This window comes from Nicotiana tabacum, chromosome 22, assembly GCF_000715075.1.
Source record: "Nicotiana tabacum cultivar K326 chromosome 22, ASM71507v2, whole genome shotgun sequence".
NCBI lineage: Eukaryota > Viridiplantae > Streptophyta > Magnoliopsida > Solanales > Solanaceae > Nicotiana > Nicotiana tabacum.
Genome location: NC_134101.1, coordinates 164,907,449 through 164,917,477, shown reverse-complemented (window position 1 = coordinate 164,917,477; position 10,029 = coordinate 164,907,449). Strand labels below are relative to the sequence as shown.

General features: G+C 36.8%; 1 long non-coding RNA gene across 1 annotated transcript; it reads right to left on the bottom strand.

Moving 5' to 3' along the window:
- Positions 1 to 1,207: 1,207 nt before the first annotated feature.
- Positions 1,208 to 2,582, bottom strand: LOC107774941 (uncharacterized). The gene is made up of 2 exons (XR_012705171.1): positions 2,288 to 2,582; positions 1,208 to 2,104 (listed from the first exon to the last, which is right to left on the bottom strand). It is a non-coding gene; the product is annotated as an uncharacterized LOC107774941 (long non-coding RNA).
- Positions 2,583 to 10,029: the final 7,447 nt, after the last annotated feature.

Below are 10,029 nucleotides of genomic sequence, written 5' to 3'. Positions count from 1 at the left end.
GGACAAAAATACTCCTGCGGGGTCAGTGCGGGCCGCATTAAATGGACCGCGGCCGCACTGGGCTTCCTTCTGCTTCTCTGAACTTGGACACCGCGGACCGCATAGAATAGACCGCGGCCGCGGAGGGAGCTAGTGCGGTCCGCGCAACCACGACCGCAGCCGCGGAGGGAGCTGGCGTGGTCCGCGCAACCATGACCGCGAACCGCATGACACTGGCTTTGCAAACTCAATCTCTCTGAACCTCATGACCGCGGACCACACAAAAGAGTAGTGCGGCCGCGGAACCTTCATCACGGACCGCGAGATGTGTACCGCGGCCGCGCTTCTTCTAGTCCTGATTCACCAACTCTCTGAACCACCTAGTGTGGCCGCATTCCACTTTGCGTGGTCCGCACTAGGCCTTCTTTTCTCAATATTTCTTGGTCTTTGATACTTGAGCAAGTTTCACTCCTTTTTGAGCCGATCTTTGACATTTCGTCACTTTGTCGATCAAACCTGCGATCAACCACAACTTGTAAGCCTTTTAGGACTATTTTGTAACAATATATGATCAAAGCATAGGCAAGTAGGGGCATAATACATGTTAAAATCCTAACTTATCAATAGGCATGCTATCTAATATTCCCTCCGTTCCAGTTTATGTGAACTTATTTCCTTTTTGGTCCGTTCCAAAAAGAATGAACCCTTTCTAAATTGGGTAACAATTTAACTTTAGCATTCCCGTATTACCCTTACTATCGTTTCTTTCAAACGCTGATCTGGACCCACTGGATTTAAAAGTCACAGCAATTTATGAATTTTTTATTAAGTTGAAAAGTCAATGTTTAAAAAGTTGTGCACAGGTGTCAAACTTTTTCATGTTTGATTTGATTCGTGGCTTTTCCAATTTTCTATTCTTCTTCGCTTTGGCAAAATTTTCATTTACGTTTCCCTGGATCTTTCTTATTGCAAGTAAATTTCTTCTTTATTTTTTTTCCTTCAGTCATTTGTAAATTTCTTAATAACTCCATTTTCATCCTAATTGACTGTTAGAACATTAAAAATATTTCTTGCAAAATAATTTTAGAAAATTTTAAATTTATTTAATTTGTCGCAAGTCTTCAAAACCTTTAACGTACCAATAATTTCAACAAATAAAAAACCATACCAAAGTGCCAACCAACAGATTACCAAAGATACACTTTAACTTAATATGCATAATTTTAGATACACTTTAACTTAATATGTATAATTTCTTTAAATACATGAGCCATTACAAGGAGAGAGGTTATACAAATATTACAGGCTTAATGTTGACTGCTGCTTTTTAAATAAGCAAATCTGTACAAAAACAGAAGTTACACAAAGCTACATGATGGGCAAAACCACAAAACACGAACAAACTTCCCAAGTTGTAGATAACCTTGACGATATGCATATCAACTTTGAATCAGAGATATAGCTTGATTAACAATGTCAATGTTACAACTAACTCGAACAGGAAGATTTCCCTCTCGTTCTAGTGTGTCCTTTTTCATATGTGGCACCTTGTAGTTGTTCCCTCCTTTGTCCTTCGTCACTTCAACCATACAAGACTGTAGAGTTAGAAACACGTGATTTAATCGATCAACTTTCATCTCATTAAAAGAACTCTCAACGGCATTTATTAACTCATCAATAGTTGAAGGAGCCCTTTGATGCGTTGAAGGAGCCCTTTGATGCTGAAGTGATTGAATAGCTCTAGAAAATCAGAGGTCCAAAACATTTAGATCCGGACTATTAGGAGGTTGAAAGCATAGCCTAATATCGAATCCACCTTGTCGAGTAGCCTCATTAAATTCCACGTCATTAACACCTAGGTGAGGTCTTGCATTATCTTGTTGGATAAAAATAGGGCCATTTGACCGTGAAAGTGGCCACTTTGATCGAATGGCAGGAAGAACCTTTTCAATTAAACAAGTTCTAGTCACATCTTTAGTGACAGATAAAATAGGTTTCGTTTCCAAAGTTCCAACAACTCGATTTTTGCTATTTCTTCTTGCTGGCTCCTTGATAACAAAAGGGAAAATTCCTATTTTCCCCGAAAAATATTCAACTCCATCTTCATCATACCTAGGGCGTGCAACTGCAGCCATAAACATAACTTTCGTTATGAAATTCTTACTTTTGCATGCTCTATATGGGTTCGGCTCTTGTTCTTCAGGGAGAAGATAGTATCGTTCAGATTTTTTGGATAGAAAAAACCATTTCTCGTCGATATGAACAAAATTAAACATGTCTAAAAATAAAGGATTTGAATGAAGTGTACCGGACTCGATCATTGACAAGCAAAATTGAAGCCTTGCCCTTTTGTTTTCCTCCGTCAAATAAGGTTTTATGGCATTGGTATGTGACCTGATGACTCCTTCTTTGATACGCCGAAAGACCGTTGTTGTTGCCATATCCACAACACAAGCCAAAGATGGAATATTTGTTCGGCGACAAAGAAGAGCTTCCTTGACCAGATTAAGGTCAAAGTGAACTCGCTTTCTTCCAACTCTTCCTGCAAGATTAGTAGACACATCTAATGTAGTGCCGTTAGCAACACAATTTTTTTTGATTCCAAATTCGTCGCACAGTACTCTTTGAAGCGTGGAACAGAATAGTTGCTTGCTTTATAGAGCCATAAGTAGCACCTCCATTTTTGCTTTTAAAAGCCATTCCGCAATTGCTTGACGTTCCTCTATTTTTAGTCGTCTCTTTGTATTAGGAGTAGCTAAATTTGATTGTGAATCACTCATGTTTTTTTTATTCCATATGCAACAGTGAAAAATAAGGGTAAATGTCAAAGAGAAGCAATAATCTATTTAGACACATAAGCTTTTCACTTAAACTAAAAATTTGTTTGGCGCCACAAACAAAGAAAAAATTTACCGCCATCATTTCAATTATCCGAAATAGCAGCGGCTAATTTTCAGGTAACAAACTTTTTTAAAAAGAAAAACCATCACATCAAACCTGGTTTGCAGAGAGATCCATAAAAGAACCCTATTCTTCAACAAATTGAAAATTGGTTCTTTCGAGTAAGCTAGAGAGAGATGAAAGAAGAAATCTAATTTTTCTGATACAAGAATGTGAAATAGAGAAGGGAAAAAAGGAGACTAATTTATGACTTTGAAACTAAAGCTTAAAGCTGATATAGGAGTAAAGTACGGGGAAAAGGACACCTCAATTAATGTGTAAGAAGAAATGGGACGCGTTGGAGTGTTCTGACTGTTTATTTCTTTTTACTGTGTTTTCCACGTAAAAGGTAATCAGTGGGCCTTTAAGGGTATTTTTGTCACTTGCTACAGATTTAAGTGACATGGCCAAAGTCTTCCCCTAAATATTAAACTTCGCGCCCAGTCAAACAGGTTCACATAAATTGGAACGGAGGGAGTAACAAATTAAGGCAGTTTTTAAAGAACTCATTTCAGGAAACATAAATCACTAATTAAGCTAATTCAGAAGTGAGCTAATTGTTAGTTTATTTAAACCGAACTAGTTCAGATTGACAGGCAGAATTTCTGGTGTTATCTCCTATATGCATGATATCTAGTTGAATACTGATTTTAGAAACTTGCGGGCATGAACACATGTAAACACTTGTCATAGCAAAATTTGGATTAAATTATATCATATAGGCATGGCATCTATTTGTGAAGCTGATTTTAAGACTTGTAAACATGATTTCTATTACGGAATATTGAAACCTATAGGCATGGTTTCTAACATGGTGAGATAAACATGACAAGATGTAAAATCCTATAAGCATGATTTCTACCTGGTAAGGCAATCGGATCAAAATGTAAAGTCCTATAAACATGATTTCTACTCGTATTACCCCATAAACATATAGCTACCCACCCCTTTCACTAATTACCCCAATATTCGTTTACAAGTTATTACATGCCATATGAATGAATTACATAAGTAAATAAAGAAAATAAGAAGTTATTCTATAGGGAGCCTACAGATAGGCCCAAGTTTCCGAAGAGCCTCAAATGCCTCAATTCCATAGACAAATTCATAGTCTAGGTGCATTAAAGTTCCCTAAGGATCTCAAGGATCCCGGGCATTGCTTGCACCCAGACTTGGTAACCAAAATTGGAAAAATGCAGTGTGGGAAGGCCAAATTCAGTATGCCAGAGTTCAGAGGGTTTTCAAGAGGATCCCAAGGCAGTACACATACTGGAGGGGGCAGAACTTAATGACTTAGGAGTAGAGTGAGAGTGCTTGACACAGGTTGAAAGGTTTTTAAAAGGAAGTTTGTTTGAAATAATTTAGTAAAACAACAGGGCAGTTTGAAAAGAGAGTGGAGTAGTGAACAACAGTCCAAACACAACACCTTTAAGATAGGTTCATACACAGCCGGGGGTCAAAGAACCAAAGCAAGTTCAGTAGTCACAAACAGGGGTCAAGGGGTTGGGGGATACATATAACACTTGATTGTAAACACATAACAAGCCAAGGTCTTCGGGATTGGTACAGACATGCTCAGACACAACTGACCAGACATAGTCACAATACCAAACATAAAGAACAAACTTACATACACCGATGATAGGGATTTGGGGTACATGGAGCATATGAAGATCAGCACACAACAGGCAAAGGTGATTGGTACAGACATGCTCAGAAACAATTGATTAGACATAGAGGGGGGATATGTTTATACTGATTCTAAGGAAGGGGAGTTCATATCATGCTAATCATGTAAGCATATTAACTGCAAGTCTCACAACAAAACCATAGATAAAAGCAAACTAGAAACAGGATGAATTGAAACAATAAAAGAATCATGTTGTTGGAACTTGAATTGAAACTAGAACATACCAGTAGAGAAGACAGTAAACAAAAGTGAAGGAGCAGGAGAACATAATGGTTAGCCTTGGCTTGCAGCCGGCTAACTTAGAATAGTAGCAAGTAGCACAAAAAGAGAGCAGAAAGTTTAAGTGGGAGAGGGAGAGCTTTTGAACCAAGAGTGTTCGTGTGTTTGTGTTAATAAGAGAGGGGGTATATATAGTTGAAAGCATATAGCAAGTAAGGTAAAAATCAAAGTTCATCAGTAATTATGGGGACTTAGAATCAATCAGTTATGAAATCAAGGCAAGTACTCTCTTTAATTGAGAAGTTAACTTCAAACGGTAATAAACATGTGACAAATAAGGAAGGAAATCGTATAAGGCTGAGCATAACAAATAAGGAAATATTTTCTGCATAGTACAAGTACACAACATGTAATAGAGGCTAGGTCCAACATATTTCAATCAAGGAAAAGACTTAAGAAATCAATTAATAGCATAATTGACCATAGAATAAGTTCATAAAATATTTTACAAGGTTAAAAATCAGCAGAAATATCATGCAAAATCAGTGAAAGATCAATCACAAATATTCAAGGATTCACAAGTAGAAAATAGCACTGATTTAGCACAACTTTATAAGAACACGCACATGTAAGCAAAAACCATAACTCTAAGAGGTCGAGTAGGACAAAATCATATATAAATTAGGGATTCATGAAGAGCATAGTCAGAATAGTAGAATAGGCATGATACAGGCAGGAGAAGTGAAGAATCAGAAACATTGGTGAACAAAATAGGGTAAAATCACACAATAGGCAGGGATAACCATAATTAGGAACCTTAGCAAACAATCATAGGGTAAAATCACAGAACACATAAACGTATAGATTAACCGAACACACTATCAAAACAAGACTTAGAAACCCAAGATTGGAACTAAGAAATTAGGGTTTTCAACATAGGCAAGTTGAAAAGGTAGTAAAATCATAGAATCAATCGAAATATGCAAGAGATAGAAATTTAAACATAAATAATCGGTTTAAACAAGTTTTTAGAAGAAGTTCCGAAAACCCTAATTTTAGAAAAAGGTGAAAACACTTTGAAATCGATGATTCTTGTAAAGAGTTACAAGGAGAGTGTAAAACATCAAAGAAACAGATTCAAATCATTTAAGAATCGTACAGATCTAGGAGATGTAAGCAAAAATTAGGGTTTTAGAAGAAACTCAAGTAAAGATGAAAGAACCTGTCTAAAATCCCCAAGATGGTAACAAGTACAACAAGATTTCGCTTGAAATCATACTGAAGTAGCCAAGAACACACCAGATGGCAAACCCTAGATGCAAGTCAGCATGGCCCAGGACCCTTGAAGGCCTCAAAGAAGGCGAGCATGGCAATAGAGGATCCATTAGAGGCTTAGGAGTTGAAGGGATATCACCGGAGAAGACCGGAGAAGGGAGTTTGCAGTTGAAGGAGCTAGGGTTAGGTTGAGGGGTTGAGAGAGGAGATGAGATAAGAGAATACAGAGGCGGTGGATTTGGGAAATGAGGTGGGGTTAGGCGGGTTTAGTGTTTGGGTCGGGTGTTTTGGTTAGAAATTGGGCTAGGGTTGGGTTTAAATTGGGCTGAAATTGAAAGGTAAATCTGGTTATACTTTAAATAGCCAATTTTTTCCTATATAATTTATAATAAATAATAAATAATTTTTAGAAAATAATTTTGTGTACTGAAATGATTAAAAATAGATATTTAATATTTTAAAAATATAGGAGATCAATTTTGCGCAAATAAATGTAATTATACATTAATGGAGCTAATATTGCAATTATATGCAATTTAGCTTTTTTAAATACAAAATGCAATTGTAAAAATGCATAAAAAATATTTTAACCATATTTTGGCATAAATATAGAAATTAAATGACTAAATCATCACAACAATAATTTGCAAGATAATTATTGGGGATTTTATGAATAAAATGGAAGGAAATAAATTAATTTAAAATCTTTAAAATTATCAAAAAATTATAAAAACCTTATACATGCTTATATATGTAGATATATGCTATTTTGAAGGTATTTATGCATATATATAAAAAAAAATATAGGGAAAATTGGGTATTAACAACTGCCCCTCTTTACCCGGGAAGGATGAAAGAGTTTTCGGGTAAAGAAATGATGGCCAATTTTGACCGGATGGGATATTTTGAAAGACATAGGTTGAACTCCGGTTTTCGAGTTGCCTACATATCCCTGGTTTTACAGGAAAGAGTCCATGTGTAGTTCTGGATTCATCAGCGGAGTATGCCGATGAAATTACTGCAAGAACGAACACGCGATGCAAAAGCGGCTACGGTGAGTGGTTGAAGCTCGGGACGGTTGGAGGGAACTGGAGCGAGATCGCTCCTGCTAGGATAGCGGTGGCTTACTGGTTACCTGCAGATAAAAGATGCTACAAACGTATTTGCGAAAATTTAAACATGATGCAGATTCCCTTTAGACCATGAAGGTTGTATTTGGACGATTAAAGATGACATCCTTAGACCATGACGTCCTGAGCCATGAATTGTTTAGTGAGGGATTCGCATGCCATGAAATGATGTTCTCGGGCCATGAAAATGGTGCCTCCGAACCATGACGCCTTTGAATAATGATATGCAAGTTTGAGGGATCCTCAGGCCAGGCATGGTGTCTTCCGGCTATGAGGATGATGCCTTTAGACTATGGCTCCTTTGGACAAGTTGGCAATGTTTCAGCCCATGATGTGCAATAGTCATGGCGTTATAAAGACAATGATTAGTCTTGTGAAATGGAGGGCAGAGCTTAGCTCGATTAGAAAGCAAATAGATAGTAAAATAGAGCAATATTTGTGCAAAAGGACAGTGCTTAGACCCATGCGGATATGGAGGTAAGGATTAGCCTCACCCAGGTATAGAGGCAAGGATTAGCCTCATGCAAGTAGGGAGGCAGGGATTAGCCTCATGCAGGTATGGAGTCAAGGATTAAACTCATGCAAATAGGGAGGCAAGGATTAGCCTCATGCAAGATGGAGTCAAGGATTAAACTCATGCAAATAGGGAGGTAGGGATTAGCCTCATGCAGGATGGAGTCAAGGATTAGACTCATGCAAATAGGGAGGCAGCGATTAGCCTTATGCAGGATGGAGTCAAGGATTAGACTCATGCAAATAGGGAGGCAGGGATTAGCCTCATGCAGGATGGAGTCAAGGATTAGACTCATGCAAATAGGGAGGCAGGGATTAGCCTCATGCAAATGTGGAGTCAGGGATTAGACTCATGCAACAAGGAGTCAAGGATTAACCTCATGCAAATGTGGAGTGAGGGATTAGACTCATGCAAACAGGGAGGCAAGGATTAGCCTCATGCAAATGTGGAGTCAAGGATTAAACTCATGCAAATAGGGAGGCAAGGATTAGCCTCATGCAAATATGGAGTCAGGGATTAGACTCATGCAAATAGGGAGGCAAGTATTAGCCTCATGCATATGTGGAGTCAGGGATTAGACTCATGCAAATAGGGAGGCAAGGATTAGCCTTGTCGCACCTCCTTTTTACATACCCGAGAGGGTACAAGGGAGTTTTCTCCAATTAAAGGACAGTCGAAACGGAATTTATTTAATTATTTCAGAGTCGCCACCTGGGAATTTTAAGGCGTCCCAAGTCACCAATTTTTAATCCCTGAATCGAGGAGAATATGACTCTGTTTATTATTCTGCGAACCAGAAATCCTGAGTAAGGAATTCTGTTAATCCGGAAGAAGGTGTTAGGCATTTCCGAATTCCGTGGTTCTAGCACGGTCGCTCAACTGTTTTTACTATTGGCTTAATTATCTTGACTTTTACTAAATGCGTCCTTATTGCATGATTTTTACTACCGCTTTTATTTATACTGCTTGTGATTAAGGGCCCTTCTTTGAATCGAATCACGAGTACGTATATTCGTGTTATAAATAAAAAAATGCGGAATTGTGTCACGCACACGTGTACACGATAATCTTGATAATATATTTATTAAAAAACAATGATTTTTCGAAATTGTGTCGAATCAAGAATATTCGTCTTTCTTAAATAGTGAACTGCACATCTCGAGTTTTATGAAATAAATTTAATATTTTCCAAAGAAATTCGTTTTTTTTATATTCGCTCGAAATTGCGCATACGCATAATCCGAATTTTTGCTTTTAAAATATAATCAGGGTGCGCGAACGCATCCCTGATTGCGCAAAATCTTTGTTAATAATATTATGGACTTTCCCCAAATTGTTTATTATATCATGAGAAATATTCATTTAAGATACCCTTGAACTCTCGAAAAGAATTCACAATTTATTAAATGTTGCCCGTCGATTATAATTCCCGCGTATAAATTATATTTATCCAGACTATTCAAATTCAAAGAAAAGAATAAAAATATGATTAACACTATTTTCGGCAAATACAACATTATATATCTACCAACGAGTGAATTGCATATGAAACTAAAAAAAATGATTCATAAAGGGAAGAAATATTTTCCAAGAATTTTCATTATTTTTATTTAGTGCAAATTCTATTTCTACTTACCATTGATATAAAGTATTGCCATTTATGCTTGTACACCTTATTTCATTCTCATATACTTGCTTTTGATCTAATTGGCCTAATTGTTTGGTTAATTTATTATGGTTGAACGTAAGATATATATAATCTAACCGATTTGATTCTCAATTTATGTGAACCGTTGCTAAATACTAAACATTCATATTGTAAAATTCCTAGGCCATTTGTTATTAAGAGAGAGAGAGAGCAAATCTACATAATTGACTTAATAAGATGATATGACATACAACATTATTCGTCATATTTTGGCATTTGCAAACGTAGCAGAAGATACTAATGCAACTTTCGACTATTGATTATAATCATAATCACTACTACGCCATATATGGACAAAATGCAACTAACATCATCTAACCTTAATCCACAACCAAACAATCGAAATACACTAACCATGCATTTTCTTGATATTTCAGAATACTCTATACCTGACTAACAATGTCATAGGACTTAACTAATAGCCAACTTCATGCCATTTCCCCTATCTTAACAATTCAATCATAACTATACTTTAATGAAAATTTAGAAATTAACCTTGTTACAACACTTATACAGACTGCAATAAAGAACATTTAACTTACAGTCATCCTGTCAACCTATACTACTTATTTGA